General features: G+C 44.1%; 2 non-coding genes across 2 annotated transcripts; both read right to left on the reverse strand.

Annotated features, from left to right (window-relative positions):
- Positions 1–11,940: 11,940 nt before the first annotated feature.
- Positions 11,941–12,013, reverse strand: TRNAR-CCU (transfer RNA arginine (anticodon CCU)). Its single transcript has one exon. It is a non-coding gene; the product is annotated as a tRNA-Arg (tRNA).
- Positions 12,014–16,697: 4,684 nt separating this feature from the next.
- On the reverse strand, positions 16,698–16,770 carry TRNAR-CCU (transfer RNA arginine (anticodon CCU)). Its single transcript has one exon. It is a non-coding gene; the product is annotated as a tRNA-Arg (tRNA).
- Between the last annotated feature and the right edge of the window lie 4,039 nt (positions 16,771–20,809).

Raw genomic sequence — 20,809 nt, forward strand, 5'->3', positions numbered from 1 at the left:
TGGGGAGATGGATAGCACCATGGCGCAACTGGCGGAGAGGCTGGATGCGCAGCAAGGGCCATCTGGGAGGTCTCGCGGGGTCGCTTTGCCACCAAAGGAGGCTTTTCCCCCTTTGCCAAAGAAGAGTAGGGCGAAGAAAGTACCGCAGGTTGTCCCGGGGAGTGGTGGGGGCCCAATTTTGCCTGTACTTCCCGCATTCCCTGATACACCGGGGGGCGAGCCTTCTCCTGTCGACCCAGTGGGTGGGCCTGTTCCTTTGGTCCCAGCGACGCCCGTTATCCCGCAACCCGCACCGGCGCACCCTATCCCTACCCCCGCGCCAGCGGTACCGGTACCTGCTGTTCCAGTGCCAGCGGTACCTGATCTTGCGCTACCTATTCCCTTCGCACCTGCAAATCCTGCCCCCGCACCAGCAATGCCAGCGCCGGCTGTGCCTGCACTTTCGGTACCTCTTCCCCCCGCACCCGGGGGGGTGCCAACGCTGCCTCCCAATTTTGTTTCCAGTTTAGCAGCTGTGCTTCCCTGGCTGGGGGGCATGGGTTTGAACGTGAGTGCGGCGGGTGTTATCGGGGCAGACGCATTGGAAAGGGCGAAGCAGATGATTGATCTAGCCAAGCCAAAGGACGCGCCGGCGGTCGGGGCCCCCAAGGAAACCCCGGGACCTTCACAGGGTAAGCCACAGACGTTGCCAATGTTGGGCATGGGTGAGGCGCGCACGTCCTATGAGTCTCTCTCACACCACCTGTCGCAGGAGGTTAAGGAGAGAATTTGGAAAGGGACATATATCGATATCTTTTCACGTCTGATAGATGAGGTTGAGAGGGAAGAAATAAAGAGGAAGAAGGACTACATGCCTGCGCGGGAGTGGGCGAATGAAATGTTGAAATACAGAGTTGAGGAGAACATTAGGCATTGGATGCTGGCCTACAACATTTACTTGGCAGTGGTGACAGAGCGTTTCCCTGAGGAGGCACCTGCGATGGCTTGCTATATGTCTAGGATCAGTACGGCGCAGGCGACAAAAGGGGGCTCGTGGTGGTTGGAGTATGACAAAAAGTTTCGGCGCATCAGGGCATCTGATCCTACGTTAAAGTGGAATCAGGTGGAGGGAATATCCTGGTTGGATCATGTGGGCGGCCTGTCAACTGAGGCTGCCAGTGACCTACCGAAACCTCAGCCCTTTCGGGCGTTCCCCCCAGCTGCACAGGGCGGGGGGGGCGGAAAGAAGGGATGTTGCAGGGATTACAACAGGCGCTCCTGCGTTAGGGCATGCAGATTTAGACATGCGTGCAGTTTCTGTGGCAACGCAGGGCATGGCGAGGCAAAGTGCCTTAAGAAGCAGAAAGATAGGAGGGGGAAGAAACCAGAAGGAAGGGGTGTCCATCAGAGCTAGAACACCCATCCTCCTCCACGCCATGATGCCCTGGTTAAATAGATAGAGGTGCGCGACTTCAGCAAAAACCCTGATTGGGGGTTTCAGAGACGGTTTTAGAATTCCCTGCAGAATTTTGTGGGTCCCTCGTTTTGCAGGAATCAGGTATTGGTCACCCAGAATGCTGGGGTGGCAGTGGCCAAGATTGGAAAGGAATGCAGACTGGGTAGGGTGGCAGGGCCCTTTGACAGCATACCCGTGCATAACTTTGTTTGTTCTCCCCTGGGGGTGGTCCCAAAGAAGGAACCCGGTGAGTTTAGGCTGATTCATAATTTATCTGCGCCACGGGGACAGTCTGTGAATGACTCCATTGAGGATGATTGCTGCTCGGTGCGTTATGCATCTATTGACCAGGCTATTGACATGTTGAGGGGTCTGGGGCCGGGGGCACTGATGGCAAAATCAGACATAGAGTCTGCCTTCAGGCTCCTGCCTGTACACCCGAGCGATTTTCACCTCCTGGGCTTCCAGTTTGGGGGCAAGTTTTTCATGGACATGTGTATGCCGATGGGGTGTTCGGTGTCATGCGCCTACTTTGAAATGTTTAGTACATTCTTAGAGTGGGCTTTCAGACAGGTGACAGGCCATGGGCATGTGCTGCATTACCTTGATGACTTTCTCTTCCTGGGGCCACCGGGGGGCGCGGGGTGTGGGCAGGCTTTGGAGCAGTTCTGTGCATTGATGAAGAGCTTTGGTGTACCCCTAGCGCAAGGTAAAACTGTGGGGCCCTCCCCGGGTATAGAGTTCTTGGGGATTGAACTGGACTCAGTCGCGGGGTGCTCACGGCTTCCCGCTGACAAGGTGACTAGGTTTGGGGAGACACTGAGGCAATGTCTGGAAGCTAAAAGGGTAACGTTGCACCAGCTACAACAGATGGTAGGGCAGTTAAATTTTGCACTACGCATTATCCCTATGGCACGCCCCTTTTCAAGGTCCATAGCACAGGCGATGTCAGGCCTTAAACAGAAGCACCACCACACCAGATTGAGCAGTGAGGTCAAGCAGGACATGCGGATTTGGTTGGCATTCCTGCGGGACTTCAATGGCTCTGTCCTGTGGCCCGGCCCGGTCACTTCTACCGCGGAGTTGGGTTTAATGACAGATTCCGCGTGCAGTGAGGGTTTTGGCGCCATTCTGGGCGTTCAGTGGGTGGCGCAGCGTTGGCCAGCATGGTGGGTGGACAATGGGCTCACCGCTAACATTGGTTTTCTGGAACTGTTTCCCATTTGGGTGGCTTTGTGGGTCTGGCCGGAGCAGCTACGCAACAAAGCAATAGTGTTCTGGTCGGATAACATGGACGTGGTGGAGTGCATCAACAAACAGTCAGCAAAGTGTAAAATGATCTTGCGCTTGGTCAAGGAGATAGTGTTGAGATGCCTCCAGTTGAATCTGTTGTTTAGGGTGAAACATGTCCCGGGGGTGTTGAACCATGCTGCTGACGCTCTATCTCGTTTCAAGATGCAGGTTTTCAGAGCTCATCTCCCCGGAGCAGCGCCATGCCCAACGCCTTTTCCCGAACAGCTCTGGCAGATTGGTGCCCACACTTACCAGACTTGGTGGCAGCGAGTCTAGCGCCAGGAACAAGAAAAGCATACGAAGGGGCATTTGGGGCATATTGTAATTTCTTAACAGATCAGGGTGGGACACATTGGGCTGATTCGGCCGGGGTGTGCTGGTACTTGCAAGCCCTTCGGGATGAGGGGAAGTCGGTGGGGGTGGCCAGGAAACACGTTGCGGCCATTTCATTTTTTGCACAGATGGGCGGCATGTGGGACCCTACGCAGTCATTCATTGTGCGCAAGGCATTGAAGGGTTGGCAGCGGTTACAGGGGTCTACGCCAGATACTAGACGCCCGATAGGCTTGACTGCCTTGACATCAGTCATGGCGGAGTTAGATCAGATTTGCGACGATTTCACTGAATGCCTGTTATTCAGGGCAGCCTTTACTCTGGCTTTCTATGGGGCCTTTCGAGTAGGAGAATTGGTGGCGAGGAACAAAAGGGACCTGGGGGGTGGATTACAGTTGGGTGACATTCACTTCCATAACGGGGCATTGCAGGTCACAATCCGCCATTCAAAGACAGATCAACAGGGGAAAGGCCCGGTAGTATTTCTCAGACGGGCACCGGGCAATCCCTGCTCTCCGGTTTTTCATGTGGAGGCATTCCTGCCCCATAGGCCAAGGGGGAGGGGGGGTCTTTACTGATGCCCACGGGAGGGGATCCATTGACAAGATTCCAATTTAAACGGGTTTTAGACAGGGCAATAGTCAGGGCAGGACTGGACCCCGGTAGTTTTGGGACACATTCTTTCAGGATTGGTGCCCCCACCGAGGCGGTTGCGCAAGGGCTTGGGGAGGAGGCTGTGCGTAGGATTGGGCGATGGGCCTCCAACTGTTTTAAGCGTTATGTGCGTGTTGATATGTTGTGACCCGTGGGTTCACGGTACTGATGGCATTTTTCTCCCATTCTATTACCAGTCCCCTTGGCCTGTCACGCAGGAAGAGAGACGGCGACACCTCACCAAGAGCATGGCACAGTCAAGACGGCGAGGATTTCCCCTACGACACAGCGGGAGCGTCATGCATGTGTTTTTGGTCATTCCTATGTGTCACGGTTAGGCAAGTTTTTCAGTGCAGGCAATGGGGCAGCGCGCGCAAAGCAATTAGGCGTGAGGCTTTCCTTTTTCGGCCATGGGGGCCTGCACTTTGACAGGTTTAGAGAATGGGTAGGCCACATGCTCTCATTATTGGACACCGCTCCCGACGCCATTATTTTGCATCTAGGGGGCAATGACTTGGTGCATCTCAATCGGAGGGTCCTGTTAGAAACAGTGCTGTCAGAGTCGGCATGGCTGGCCAAGCGCTGCCCTGAGACGGTTATTGTGTGGTCACACATGATACCAAGACTGCAGTGGCGTGGGGGGGTATCTGTGAAGGCTCTCAATCACTCTACCCGAAGGATCAATAACAGCATAGACAAACTGTTTAGGACTCCCAGGTTGCAGGTAATCGCGCATGGATGCATTAAGGGGGACGCGTGCTATGTGCAAGACGGGGGGCACCTGTCACGCTTGGGTAATGAGTTATTCCTGGGTAACATCTTAGCGTGGCTAGAGGGTTTTCGCTGGTAAGTATCATCTGGGGCTTTGGGGGGGGCCTGATAGTCGGTCTACTATGCAGGCCTGTGCGGTAAGGTCATAGGTTGGACAGACTAAATTGACTCATCTTTTGGGGCGTCCTATTACGTGGGGCGCCCAGAGGGGAGGGAAATTTGGCTCTCACCAGACTCCAGGGGCAGTTTCAACCGGTTGGTTGGAACGCTGCGGGGGCAAAGGGGGGGTTACGCTTTCCATTGGCTGGTTGGCAACCCCGCACGCGGGCGTAAGTGAGCTGCGCTGTCTGCATGGCCCCTTTATGGAGTAAGTCCTGAACGTTTGGGGGTTGCCTGGGGGTAAGTACTTCCGGGTCAGCTGGGCCCCCTGCGCATGCGCGTCCCGGTTGGGGTGCGCGAGACAATTCGGTGTAAGGAGGGAGGGGTTAGCGTTTTGACCTTGCCGTAGGCACAGCGGAATACGCAGAAATATGATCAGTAATGTTTTAGACTAGGATAGGAACATTTATGTATTAGAGTTTTGTTAAAGCTAGGATTGAAACAAATGTACCGAATCCTGTCTTGTCATTTCTGCGTATTGTAATTATGAATATAACTTGTTTTGTTTGTTAATAAATACGATCGGGGGTCAACGACCCCCTATTCCAAACAAAATGTTATATTGGTTTTGTGTCACAGTCAGGGGAGGAGGGGGCGGTAGGCCGTACCACACCATAGAGGAAGGCGGGGCCAGCATAGGCCCCGCCGCCATTATGGGGGTCGGCCGTGCCCCCGAAACCTGTGCCCCCCCTTTTCGCTGTCCCTGCCTGCGGTCGGGGACCTGCCCCGGAAGTGATTGCATCACTTCCGGGTCAGGGGAGGCTCCCCCGCGCCCCGGAAGCGATCTGATCACTTCCGGGGGCGTGGGCGACCCTTTGGAGACCTTAAAGCCGGGGGGAGCGCAAGAGACAATCTCTTCCTCCCCTCGGCAGCACATCCGTCGTATGTGCCACTTCCTCCCTCGGGAGGTCCCTTAATCTTTTTTCCCCACCCACCATCCCTGAAATAAGAGTTTGTTGAAGAATGTAATTTTGTTCTGTAATTTTTTCCACAGGATGCCAATTGGAGATATGTGATTTACGCCTTTTTTGTCGTGTTTTTAGGCGATATTCCATGTGCGGGCGGTAAGGTCATAGGTTGGACAGACTAAATTAACTCATCTTTTGGGGCGTCCTATTACGTGGGGCGCCCAGAGGGGAGGGACATTTGGCTCTCACCAGACTCCAGGGGCAGTTACAACCGGTTGGTTGGAATGGTGCGGGGGCAAAGGGGGGTTACGCTTTCCATTGGCTGGTTGGCCACCCCGCACGCGGGCGTAAGTAAGCTGCGCTGTCTGCATGGCCCCTTTATGGAGTAAGTCCTGAACGTTTGGGGGTTGCCTGGGGGTAAGTACTTCTGGGTCAGCTGGGCCACCTGCGCATGCGCGTCCCGGTTGGGGTGCGCAAGACAATTCGGTGTAAGGAGGGAGGGGCCAGCGTTTTGACCTTGCCGTAGGCACAGCGGAATACGCAGAAATATGATCAGTAATGTTTTAGACTAGGATAGGAACATTTATGTATTAGAGTTTTGTTAAAGCTAGGATTGAAACAAATGTACCGAATCCTGTCTTGTCATTTCTGCGTATTGTAATTATGAATATAACTTGTTTTGTTTGTTAATAAATACGATCGGGGGTCAACGACCCCCTATTCCAAACTAAATGTTATATTGGTTTTGTGTCACAGTCAGGGGAGGAGGGGGCGGTAGGCCGTACCACACCATATGAGTTTACAGTATGTACTCCACTTTATTAATGATTAGTAATGGGAAAGTGAGGACTACAAGAGTATTGGAAAGTTCTTTTTCCACTCTGAATGTAAAGCAGATTGTGTGACCATTGGCCAAAAACGACCACGAAGGGACTCGAACCCTCAATCTGCTGATCCGAAGTCAGACGCCTTATCCATTAGGCCATGCGGTCATCCGTTCACCTGATATGATTTTTATCATGTAGGTGGTATGCATGGATGGAGAACACATTATTGAAAGTTATTCAAGTTTACATCCCATAGTGTTCTTTGAGCTCTTTTCGCTGGAAGCACTTTTTTAGAATCTATATATTGAGAATTTTATGAGTACGATAAGCTTTTGTTTTCCTTTTTGCATACAAACCTCTTTTCTCATGAGTTTACAGCTCAATTTTATGCTCTACATAGCTCTGGACGTTTCCAGATGTGGAGTGAAACTGTTTTGAAAGTAGTACAAACTGCTCCTTCCTGCACATGCTAATTTTTCACACTCACATAGGTTGTATAAGTTTTATGAATCCTGACTTGACCTATTCAAGTAGCTGAAAGCCTGTCACCACCTCTAGAAACAAGATTCACACCAATCCAGTTCAAATAATTTTTTCCAAAGGAATATGTTCTGGCCGGTCGAAAATGCATCTCACAAAGATAGGCATTTAAAAATCTACTTTGCAGTTTCAGAACACTAACATGACTGTGAAGTGTAAAATGGGACCGTTTCAAAGTACCTAATCCCTCTTAAGTTTCTGAGAGGAAGCATGTAATAATTCTACCTAATTTTCTGGAAAAGAAAGAGGGAGAATATTTGTTATCACCTCAGATGGCACTTGAACCCACAATCCCTGGCATAGGAGGCCAGTGTCTTATCCATTAGGCCACTGTGGCACACATGCATAGCTCTTTTCTAGAGGCATTATTTAAATGTATTCTATGGTCAGACACCGATGTCTGCACACAGGGCATTTTTCACTTCTTTCTATAAGTAAACTTCCCATTTTCATCCTCTTCCATCCCCAACTTTAACGCTCTCTTCTATGCTATAATGGAGACTTTGCAATTCTAGCAAGTGGAGAGAAATTGAAGAACCACTTTCGACTCCACACTTCTTCTTCACTTACTTCTTTTCTCAATATACTGGGCTTAGAAAATGGTATCAAGCCATCCTTATCATCAGCAGGACCCGGAAAGAGGCACCAAGTCTCCTAACCAAGTTCAACCACACTCTGCAACTTAACCATTGCACTACAAATTAGGCAACTGGGGCATCAGCAAAGGCAGCCAATGTGCCGATCCTTTATACATTTTTTGTAGTACTTTTCTTACTCGGAGGCAAAATCGGCACTTTAAATGCCCAAATCATACAGATTTTACACATGTAGCACTCTATGCAGACATAGGCACACACCTTGCAGTTCTTCTACACACACTTAAGCTAAAAACACATTCTGTCACGTAAAATTCCTCAAACCTATTACATATTTAGTGCGTCGGCATAGAAGCACTTTTTAATGCCACTAAAATGCACAAGTAGTTAGACTGAAGATGCAAGCTGAATGAGTTTACAGTATGTACTCCACTTTATTAATGATTAGAAATGAGAAAGTGAGGACTACAAGAGTATTGGAAAAGACTTTTTCCACTCTGAATGTAAAGCAGATTGTGTGACCATTGGCCAAAAACGACCACGAAGGGACTCAAACCCTCAATCTTCTGATCCAAAGTCAGACACCTTATCCATTAGGCCACGCGGTCATCCGTTCATCTGAGATTATTTTTATCATGTAGGTGGTATGCATGGATGGAGAACATATTATTGAAAGGTATTCAGGTTTACATCCCACAGTGTTCTTTCAGCTCTTTTCGCTGGAAGCACTTTTTTGGAATCTATATATTGAGAATTTTATGAGTACGATATGCTTTTGTTTTCCTTTTTGCATACAAACCTCTTTCCTCATGAGTTTAAAGCTCATTTGTATGCTCTACATAGCTCAGGACATTTCCAGACGTGGAGTGAAACTGTTTTGAAAGTAGTACAAATTGCTCCTTCCTGCATATGCTAATTTTTCACACTCACATAGGTTGTATAAGTTTTATAAATCCTGGCTTGACCTATTCAAGTATCTGAAAGCCTGTCACCATCTCTAGAAATAAGATTCACACCAATCCAATTCAAATCATTTTTTCCAAAGGAATATGTTCTGGCCGGTCGAAAATGCATCTCACAAAAATGGGCATTTAAAAATATACTTTGCAGTTTCAGAACACTAACATGACTGTGAAGTGTACACAAGTAAAATGGGACCGTTTCAAAGTACCTAATCCCTCATAAACTTCTGAGAGGAAGCATGTAATAAATCTACCTAATTTTCTGGAAAAGAAAGAGGGAGAAGTTTTGTTATCACCTCAGATGGGACTCAAACCCACAATCCCTGGCTTAGGAGGCCAGTGCCTTATCCATTAGGCCACTGAGGCACACATGCATAGCTCTTTTCTAGAGGCATTATTTAAATGTATTCTATGGTCAGACACCGGAGTGTGCACACAGGGCATTTCTCACTTCTCTCTATAAGTAAACTTCCCATTTTCATCCTCTTCCATCCCCGACTTTAACGCTCTCTTCTATGCTATAATGGAGACTTTGCAATTTTAGCAAGTGGAGAGAAATTGGAGAACCACTTTCAACTCCACACTTCTTCACTTACTTCTTTTCTCAATATACTAGGCTTAGAAAATGGTATCACGCCATCCTTATCATCAGCAGGACACGGAAAGAGGCACCAAGTCTCCTAGCCAAGTTCAACCACACTCTGCAACTTAACCATTGCACTACAAATTAGGCAATGGGGGCATCAGTAAAGGCAGCCAATGTGCCGATCCTTTATACATTTTTTGTAGTACTTTTCTTACTCGGAGGCAAAATCAGCACTTTAACTGCCCAAATCATACAGATTTTACACATGTAGCACTCTATGCACACATAGGCACACACCTTGCAGTTCTTCTACACACACTTAAGCTAAAAACCCATTCTGTCACGTCAAAATTCTGCAAACCTATTACATATTCAGTGCGTCGGCATAGAAGCACTTTTTAATGCCACTAAAATGCACAAGTAGTTAGACTGAAGATGCAACCTGAATGAGTTTACAGTATGTACTCCACTTTATTAATGATTAGTAATGAGAAAGTGAGGACTGCAAGAGTATTGGAAAATACTTTTTCCACTCTGAATGTAAAGCAGATTGTGTGACCATTGGCCAAAAACAACCACGAAGGGACTCGAACCCTCAGTCTGCTGATCCGAAGTCAGACACCTTATCCATTAGGCCACGCAGTCATCCGTTCACCTGAGATGATTTTTATCATGTAGGTGGTATGCATGGATGGAGAACATATTATTGAAAGGTATTCAGGTTTACATCCCATAGTGTTCTTTCAGCTCTTTTCGCTGGAAGCACTTTTTTGGAATCTATATATTGAGAATTTTATGAGTACGATATGCTTTTGTTTTCCTTTTTGCATACAAACCTCTTTCCTCATGAGTTTAAAGCTCATTTGTATGCTCTACATAGCTCTGGACGTTTCCAGACATGGAGTGAAACTGTTTTGAAAGTAGTACAAATTGCTCCTTCCTGCATATGCTAATTTTTCACACTCTCATAGGTTGTATACGTTTTATGAATCCTGGCTTGACCTATTCAAGTAGCTGAAAGCCTGTCACCACCTCTAGAAACAAGATTCACACCAATCCAATTCAAATCATTTTTTCCAAAGGAATATGTTCTGGCCGGTCGAAAATGCATCTCACAAAAATGGGCATTTAAAAATCTACTTTGCAGTTTCAGAACACTAACATGACTGTGAAGTGTACACAAGTAAAATGGGACCGTTTCAAAGTACCTAATCCCTTATACACTTTGAGAGGAAGCATGTAATAAATCTACCTAATTTTCTGGAAAAGAAAGAGGGAGGATTTTTGTTATCACCTCAGATGGGACTCGAACCCACAATCCCTGGCTTAAGAGGCCAGTGCCTTATCCATTAGGCCACTGAGGCACACATGCATATCTTTTCTAGAGGCATTATTTAAATGTATTCTATGGCCAGACACCGGTGTGTGTACACAGGGCATTTCTCACTTGTCTCTATAAGTAAACTTCCCATTTTCATCCTCTTCCATCCCCGACTTTAACGCTCTCTTCTATGCTATAATGGAGACTTTGCAATTTTAGCAAGTGGAGAAAAATTGGAGAACCACTTTCGACTCCACACTTCTTCTTCACTTACTTCTTTTCTCAATATACTGGGCTTAGAAAATGGTATCAAGCCATCCTTATCATCAGCAGGACACGGAAAGAGGCACCAAGTCTCCTAACCAAGTTCAACCACACTCTGCAACTTACCCATTGCACTACAAATTAGGCAACGGGGGCATCAGCAAAGGCAGCCAATGTGCCGATCCTTTATACATTTTGTGTTGTACTTTTCTTACTCGGAGGCAAAATCAGCAATTTAACTGCCCAAATCATACAGATTTTACACATGTAGCACTCTATGCACACATAGGCACAAACCTTGCAGTTCTTCTACACACACTTAAGCTAAAAACCCATTCTGTCAGGTTAAACTTCTGCAAACCTATTACATATTCAGTGCGTCGGCATAGAAGCACTTTTTAATGCCACTAAAATGCACAAGTAGTTAGACTGAAGATGCAACCTGAATGAGTTTACAGTATGTACTCCACTTTATTAATGATTAGTAATGAGAAAGTGAGGACTACAAGAGTATTGGAAAAGACTTTTTCCACTCTTAATGTAAAGCAGATTGTGTGACCATTGGCCAAAAACGACCACGAAGGGACTCAAACCCTCAATCGTCTGATACGAAGTCAGACGCCTTATCCATTAGGCCACGCGGTCATCCGTTCACTAGAGATGATTTTTATCGTTTAGGTGGTATGCATGGCTGGAGAACATATTATTGAAAGGTATTCAGGTTTACATCCCATAGTGTTCTTTCAGCTCTTTTCGCTGGAAGCACTTTTTTGGAATCTATATATTGAGAATTTTATGAGTACGATATGCTTTTGTTTTCCTTTTTGCATACAAACCTCTTTCCTCATGAGTTTAAAGCTCATTTGTATGCTCTACATAGCTCTGCACGTTTCCAGACGTGGAGTGAAACTGTTTTGAAAGTAGTACAAATTGCTCCTTCCTGCATATGCTAATTTTTCACACTCACATAGGTTGTATAAGTTTTATGAATCCTGGCTTGACCTATTCAAGTAGCTGAAAGCCTGTCACCACCTCTAGAAACAAGATTCACACCAATCCAATTCAAATCATTTTTTCCAAAGGAATATGTTCTGGCCGGTCGAAAATGCATCTCACAAAAATAGGCATTTAAAAATCTACTTTGCAGTTTCAGAACACTAACATGACTGTGAAGTGTACACAAGTAAAATGGGACCGTTTCAAAGTACCTAATCCCTTATACACTTTGAGAGGAAGCATGTAATAAATCTACCTAATTTTCTGGAAAAGAAAGAGGGAGGATATTTGTTATCACCTCAGATGGGACTCGAACCCACAATCCCTGGCTTAGGAGGCCAGTGCCTTATCCATTAGGCCACTGAGGCACACATGCGCAACTCTTTTCTAGAGGCATTATTTAAATGTATTCTATGGTCAGACACCGGTGTGTGCACACAGGGCATTTCTCACTTCTCTCTATAAGTAAACTTCCCATTTTCATCCTCTTCCATCCCCGACTTTAACGCTCTCTTCTATGCTATAATGGAGACTTTGCAATTTTAGCAAGTGGAGAGAAATTGGAGAACCACTTTCGACTCCACACTTCTTCTTCACTTACTTCTTTTCTCAATATACTGGGCTTAGAAAATGGTATCAAGCCATCCTTATCATCAGCAGGACACGGAAAGAGGCACCAAATCTCCTAACCAAGTTCAACCACACTCTGCAACTTAACCATTGCACTACAAATTAGGCAACGGGGGCATCAGCAAAGGCAGCCAATGTGCCGATCCTTTATACATTTTGTGTAGTACTTTTCTTACTCGGAGGCAAAATCAGCACTTTAACTGCCCAAATCATACAGATTTTACACATGTAGCACTCTATGCACACATAGGCACACACCTTGCAGTTCTTCTACACACACTTAAGCTAAAAACCCATTCTGTCAAGTCAAAATTCTGCAAATCTATTACATATTCAGTGCGTCGGCACAGAAGCACTTTTTAATGCCACTAAAATGCACAAGTAGTTAGACTGAAGAAGCAACCTGAATGAGTTTACAGTATGTACTCCACTTTGTTAATGATTAGTAATGAGAAAGTGAGGACTACAAGAGTATTGGAAAAGACTTTTTCCACTCTAAATGTAAAGCAGATTGTGTAACCATTGGCCAAAAACGACCACGAAGGGACTCGAACCCTCAATCTTCTGATCTGAAGTCAGACGCCTTATCCATTAAGCCACGCGGTCATTCGCTCACCTGAGATGATTTTTATCATGTAGGTAGTATGCATGGATGGAGAATATATTATTGAAAGGTATTCAGGTTTACATCCCATAGTGTTCTTTCAGCTCTTTTCGCTGGAAGCACTTTTTTGGAATCTATATATTGAGAATTTTATGAGTACGATATGCTTTTGTTTTCCTTTTTGCATACAAACCTCTTTCCTCATGAGTTTAAAGCTCATTTGTATGCTCTACATAGCTCTGGACGTTTCCAGACATGGAGTGAAACTGTTTTGAAAGTAGTACAAATTGCTCCTTCCTGCATATGCTAATTTTTCACACTCTCATAGGTTGTATACGTTTTATGAATCCTGGCTTGACCTATTCAAGTAGCTGAAAGCCTGTCACCACCTCTAGAAATAAGATTCACACCAATCCAATTCAAATCATTTTTTCCAAAGGAATATGTTCTGGCCGGTCGAAAATGCATCTCACAAAAATGGGCATTTAAAAATATACTTTGCAGTTTCAGAACACTAACATGACTGTGAAGTGTACACAAGTAAAATGGGACCGTTTCAAAGTACCTAATCCCTCATAAACTTCTGAGAGGAAGCATGTAATAAATCTACCTAATTTTCTGGAAAAGAAAGAGGGAGAAGTTTTGTTATCACCTCAGATGGGACTCAAACCCACAATCCCTGGCTTAGGAGGCCAGTGCCTTATCCATTAGGCCACTGAGGCACACATGCATAGCTCTTTTCTAGAGGCATTATTTAAATGTATTCTATGGTCAGACACCGGAGTGTGCACACAGGGCATTTCTCACTTCTCTCTATAAGTAAACTTCCCATTTTCATCCTCTTCCATCCCCGACTTTAACGCTCTCTTCTATGCTATAATGGAGACTTTGCAATTTTAGCAAGTGGAGAGAAATTGGAGAACCACTTTCAACTCCACACTTCTTCACTTACTTCTTTTCTCAATATACTAGGCTTAGAAAATGGTATCACGCCATCCTTATCATCAGCAGGACACGGAAAGAGGCACCAAGTCTCCTAGCAAAGTTCAACCACACTCTGCAACTTAACCATTGCACTACAAATTAGGCAACGGGGGCATCAGTAAAGGCAGCCAATGTGCCGATCCTTTATACATTTTTTGTAGTACTTTTCTTACTCGGAGGCAAAATCAGCACTTTAACTGCCCAAATCATACAGATTTTACACATGTAGCACTCTATGCACACATAGGCACACACCTTGCAGTTCTTCTACACACACTTAAGCTAAAAACCCATTCTGTCACGTCAAAATTCTGCAAACCTATTACATATTCAGTGCGTCGGCATAGAAGCACTTTTTAATGCCACTAAAATGCACAAGTAGTTAGACTGAAGATGCAACCTGAATGAGTTTACAGTATGTACTCCACTTTATTAATGATTAGTAATGAGAAAGTGAGGACTGCAAGAGTATTGGAAAATACTTTTTCCACTCTGAATGTAAAGCAGATTGTGTGACCATTGGCCAAAAACAACCACGAAGGGACTCGAACCCTCAGTCTGCTGATCCGAAGTCAGACACCTTATCCATTAGGCCACGCAGTCATCCGTTCACCTGAGATGATTTTTATCATGTAGGTGGTATGCATGGATGGAGAACATATTATTGAAAGGTATTCAGGTTTACATCCCATAGTGTTCTTTCAGCTCTTTTCGCTGGAAGCACTTTTTTGGAATCTATATATTGAGAATTTTATGAGTACGATATGCTTTTGTTTTCCTTTTTGCATACAAACCTCTTTCCTCATGAGTTTAAAGCTCATTTGTATGCTCTACATAGCTCTGGACGTTTCCAGACATGGAGTGAAACTGTTTTGAAAGTAGTACAAATTGCTCCTTCCTGCATATGCTAATTTTTCACACTCTCATAGGTTGTATACGTTTTATGAATCCTGGCTTGACCTATTCAAGTAGCTGAAAGCCTGTCACCACCTCTAGAAACAAGATTCACACCAATCCAATTCAAATCATTTTTTCCAAAGGAATATGTTCTGGCCGGTCGAAAATGCATCTCACAAAAATGGGCATTTAAAAATCTACTTTGCAGTTTCAGAACACTAACATGACTGTGAAGTGTACACAAGTAAAATGGGACCGTTTCAAAGTACCTAATCCCTTATACACTTTGAGAGGAAGCATGTAATAAATCTACCTAATTTTCTGGAAAAGAAAGAGGGAGGATTTTTGTTATCACCTCAGATGGGACTCGAACCCACAATCCCTGGCTTAAGAGGCCAGTGCCTTATCCTTTAGGCCACTGAGGCACACATGCATATCTTTTCTAGAGGCATTATTTAAATGTATTCTATGGCCAGACACCGGTGTGTGTACACAGGGCATTTCTCACTTGTCTCTATAAGTAAACTTCCCATTTTCATCCTCTTCCATCCCCGACTTTAACGCTCTCTTCTATGCTATAATGGAGACTTTGCAATTTTAGCAAGTGGAGAAAAATTGGAGAACCACTTTCGACTCCACACTTCTTCTTCACTTACTTCTTTTCTCAATATACTGGGCTTAGAAAATGGTATCAAGCCATCCTTATCATCAGCAGGACACGGAAAGAGGCACCAAGTCTCCTAACCAAGTTCAACCACACTCTGCAACTTACCCATTGCACTACAAATTAGGCAACGGGGGCATCAGCAAAGGCAGCCAATGTGCCGATCCTTTATACATTTTGTGTTGTACTTTTCTTACTCGGAGGCAAAATCAGCAATTTAACTGCCCAAATCATACAGATTTTACACATGTAGCACTCTATGCACACATAGGCACAAACCTTGCAGTTCTTCTACACACACTTAAGCTAAAAACCCATTCTGTCAGGTTAAACTTCTGCAAACCTATTACATATTCAGTGCGTCGGCATAGAAGCACTTTTTAATGCCACTAAAATGCACAAGTAGTTAGACTGAAGATGCAACCTGAATGAGTTTACAGTATGTACTCCACTTTATTAATGATTAGTAATGAGAAAGTGAGGACTACAAGAGTATTGGAAAAGACTTTTTCCACTCTTAATGTAAAGCAGATTGTGTGACCATTGGCCAAAAACGACCACGAAGGGACTCAAACCCTCAATCGTCTGATACGAAGTCAGACGCCTTATCCATTAGGCCACGCGGTCATCCGTTCACTAGAGATGATTTTTATCGTTTAGGTGGTATGCATGGCTGGAGAACATATTATTGAAAGGTATTCAGGTTTACATCCCATAGTGTTCTTTCAGCTCTTTTCGCTGGAAGCACTTTTTTGGAATCTATATATTGAGAATTTTATGAGTACGATATGCTTTTGTTTTCCTTTTTGCATACAAACCTCTTTCCTCATGAGTTTAAAGCTCATTTGTATGCTCTACATAGCTCTGCACGTTTCCAGACGTGGAGTGAAACTGTTTTGAAAGTAGTACAAATTGCTCCTTCCTGCATATGATAATTTTTCACACTCACATAGGTTGTATAAGTTTTATGAATCCTGGCTTGACCTATTCAAGTAGCTGAAAGCCTGTCACCACCTCTAGAAACAAGATTCACACCAATCCAATTCAAATCATTTTTTCCAAAGGAATATGTTCTGGCCGGTCGAAAATGCATCTCACAAAAATAGGCATTTAAAAATCTACTTTGCAGTTTCAGAACACTAACATGACTGTGAAGTGTACACAAGTAAAATGGGACCGTTTCAAAGTACCTAATCCCTTATACACTTTGAGAGGAAGCATGTAATAAATCTACCTAATTTTCTGGAAAAGAAAGAGGGAGGATTTTTGTTATCACCTCAGATGGGACTCGAACCCACAATCCCTGGCTTAGGAGGCCAGTGCCTTATCCATTAGGCCACTGAGGCACACATGCGCAACTCTTTTCTAGAGGCATTATTTAAATGTATTCTATGGTCAGACACCGGTGTGTGCACACAGGGCATTTCTCACTTCTCTCTATAAGTAAACTTCCCATTTTCATCCTCTTCCATCCCCGACTTTAACGCTCTCTTCTATGCTATAATGGAGACTTTGCAATTTTAGCAAGTGGAGAGAAATTGGAGAACCACTTTCGACTCCACACTTCTTCTTCACTTACTTCTTTTCTCAATATACTGGGCTTAGAAAATGGTATCAAGCCATCCTTATCATCAGCAGGACACGGAAAGAGGCACCAAATCTCCTAACCAAGTTCAACCACACTCTGCAACTTAACCATTGCACTACAAATTAGGAAACGGGGGCATCAGCAAAGGCAGCCAATGCGCCGATCCTTTATACATTTTGTGTAGTACTTTTCTTACTCGGAGGCAAAATCAGCACTTTAACTGCCCAAATCATACAGATTTTACACATGTAGCACTCTATGCACACATAGGCACACACCTTGCAGTTCTTCTACACACACTTAAGCTAAAAACCCATTCTGTCAAGTCAAAATTCTGCAAATCTATTACATATTCAGTGCGTCGGCACAGAAGCACTTTTTAATGCCACTAAAATGCACAAGTAGTTAGACTGAAGAAGCAACCTGAATGAGTTTACAGTATGTACTCCACTTTGTTAATGATTAGTAATGAGAAAGTGAGGACTACAAGAGTATTGGAAAAGACTTTTTCCACTCTAAATGTAAAGCAGATTGTGTAACCATTGGCCAAAAACGACCACGAAGGGACTCGAACCCTCAATCTTCTGATCTGAAGTCAGACGCCTTATCCATTAAGCCACGCGGTCATTCGCTCACCTGAGATGATTTTTATCATGTAGGTAGTATGCATGGATGGAGAATATATTATTGAAAGGTATTCAGGTTTACATCCCATAGTGTTCTTTCAGCTCTTTTCGCTGGAAGCACTTTTTTGGAATCTATATATTGAGAATTTTATGAGTACGATATGCTTTTGTTTTCCTTTTTGCATACAAACCTCTTTCCTCATGAGTTTAAAGCTCATTTGTATGCTCTACATAGCTCTGGACGTTTCCAGACATGGAGTGAAACTGTTTTGAAAGTAGTACAAATTGCTCCTTCCTGCATATGCTAATTTTTCACACTCTCATAGGTTGTATACGTTTTATGAATCCTGGCTTGACCTATTCAAGTAGCTGAAAGCCTGTCACCACCTCTAGAAACAAGATTCACACCAATCCAATTCAAATCATTTTTTCCAAAGGAATATGTTCTGGCCGGTCGAAAATGCATCTCACAAAAATGGGCATTTAAAAATCTACTTTGCAGTTTCAGAACACTAACATGACTGTGAAGTGTACACAAGTAAAATGGGACCGTTTCAAAGTACCTAATCCCTTATACACTTTGAGAGGAAGCATGTAATAAATCTACCTAATTTTCTGGAAAAGAAAGAGGGAGGATTTTTGTTATCACCTCAGATGGGACTCGAACCCACAATCCCTGGCTTAAGAGGCCAGTGCCTTATCCATTAGGCAACTGAGGCACACATGCATATCTTTTCTAGAGGCATTATTTAAATGTATTCTATGGCCAGACACCGGTGTGTGCACACAGGGCATTTCTCACTTCTCTCTATAAGTAAACTTCCCATTTTCATCCTCTTCCATCCCCGACTTTAACGCTCTCTTCTATGCTATAATGGAGACTTTGCAATTTTAGCAAGTGGAGAAAAATTGGAGAACCACTTTCGACTCCACACTTCTTCTTCACTTACTTCTTTTCTCAATATACTGGGCTTAGAAAATGGTATCAAGCCATCCTTATCATCAGCAGGACACGGAAAGAGGCACCAAGTCTCCTAACCATGTTCAACCACACTCTGCAACTTACCGATTGCACTACAAATTAGGCAACGGGGGCATCAGCAAAGGCAGCCAATGTGCCGATCCTTTATACATTTTGTGTTGTACTTTTCTTTCTCGGAGGCAAAATCAGCAATTTAACTGCCCAAATCATACAGATTTTACACATGTAGCACTCTATGCACACATAGGCACACACCTTGCAGTTCTTCTACACACACTTAAGCTAAAAACCCATTCTGTCAGGTTAAACGTCTGCAAACCTATTACATATTCAGTGCGTCAGCATAGAAGCACTTTTTAATGCCACTAAAATGCACAAGTAGTTAGACTGAAGATGCAACCTGAATGAGTTTACAGTATGTACTCCACTTTATTAATGATTAGTAATGAGAAAGTGAGGACTACAAGAGTATTGGAAAAGACTTTTTCCACTCTGAATGTAAAGCAGATTGTGTGACCATTGGCCAAAAACGACCACGAAGGGACTCAAACCCTCAATCGTCTGATACGAAGTCAGACGCCTTATACATTAGGCCACGCGGTCATCCGTTCACTAGAAATGATTTTTATCGTGTAGGTGGTATGCATGGCTGGAGAACATATTATTGAAAGGTATTCAGGTTTACATCCCATAGTGTTCTTTCAGCTCTTTTCGCTGGAAGCACTTTTTTGGAATCTATATATTGAGAATTTTATGAGTACGATATGCTTTTGTTTTCCTTTTTGCATACAAACCTCTTTCCTCATGAGTTTAAAGCTCATTTGTATGCTCTACATAGCTCTGCACGTTTCCAGACGTGGAGTGAAACTGTTTTGAAAGTAGTACAAATTGCTCCTTCCTGCATATGCTAATTTTTCACACTCACATAGGTTGTATAAGTTTTATGAATCCTGGCTTGACCTATTCAAGTAGCTGAAAGCCTGTCACCACCTCTAGAAACAAGATTCACACCAATCCAATTCAAATCATTTTTTCCAAAGGAATATGTTCTGGCCGGTCGAAAATGCATCTCACAAAAATAGGCATTTAAAAATCTACTTTGCAGTTTCAGAACACTAACATGACTGTGAAGTGTACACAAGTAAAATGGGACCGTTTCAAAGTACCTAATCCCTTATACACTTTGAGAGGAAGCATGTAATAAATCTACCTAATTTTCTGGAAAAGAAAAAGGGAGGATTTTTGTTATCACCTCAGATGGGACTCGAACCCACAATCCCTGGCTTAGGAGGCCAGTGCCTTATCCATTAGGCCGCTGAGGCACACATGCGCAACTCTTTTCTAGAGGCATTATTTAAATGTATTCTATGGTCAGACACCGGTGTGTGCACACAGGGCATTTCTCACTTCTCTCTATAAGTAAACTTCCCATTTTCATCCTCTTCCATCCCCGACTTTAACGCTCTCTTCTATGCTATAATGGAGACTTTGCAATTTTAGCAAGTGGAGAGAAATTGGAGAACCACTTTCGACTCCACACTTCTTCTTCACTTACTTCTTTTCTCAATATACTGGGCTTAGAAAATGGTATCAAGCCATCCTTATCATCAGCAGGACACGGAAAGAGGCACCAAGTCTCCTAACCATGTTCAACCACACTCTGCAACTTACCGATTGCACTACAAATTAGGCAACGGGGGCATCAGCAACGGCAGCCAATGTGCCGATCCTTTATACATTTTGTGTTGTACTTTTCTTACTCGGAGGCAAAATCAGCAATTTAACTGCCCAAATCATACAGATTTTACACATGTAGCACTCTATGCACACATAGGCACACACCTTGCAGTTCTTCTACACACACTTAAGCTAAAAACCCATTCTGTCAGGTTAAACTTCTGCAAACCTATTACATATTCAGTGCGTCGTCATAGAAGCACTTTTTTATGCCACTAAAATGCACAAGTAGTTAGACTGAAGATGCAACCTGAATGAGTTTACAGTATGTACTCCACTTTATTAATGATTAGTAATGAGAAAGTGAGGACTACAAGAGTATTGGAAAATACTTTTTCCACTCTGAATGTAAAGCAGATTGTGTGACCATTGGCCAAAAACGACCACGAAGGGACTCGAACCCTCAATCTTCTGATACGAAGTCAGACGCCTTATCCATTAGGCCACGCGGA

The sequence above is a fragment of the Triturus cristatus genome, chromosome 4_1 (genome assembly GCF_964204655.1).
Source record: "Triturus cristatus chromosome 4_1, aTriCri1.1, whole genome shotgun sequence".
Taxonomy (NCBI): Eukaryota; Metazoa; Chordata; class Amphibia; order Caudata; family Salamandridae; genus Triturus; species Triturus cristatus.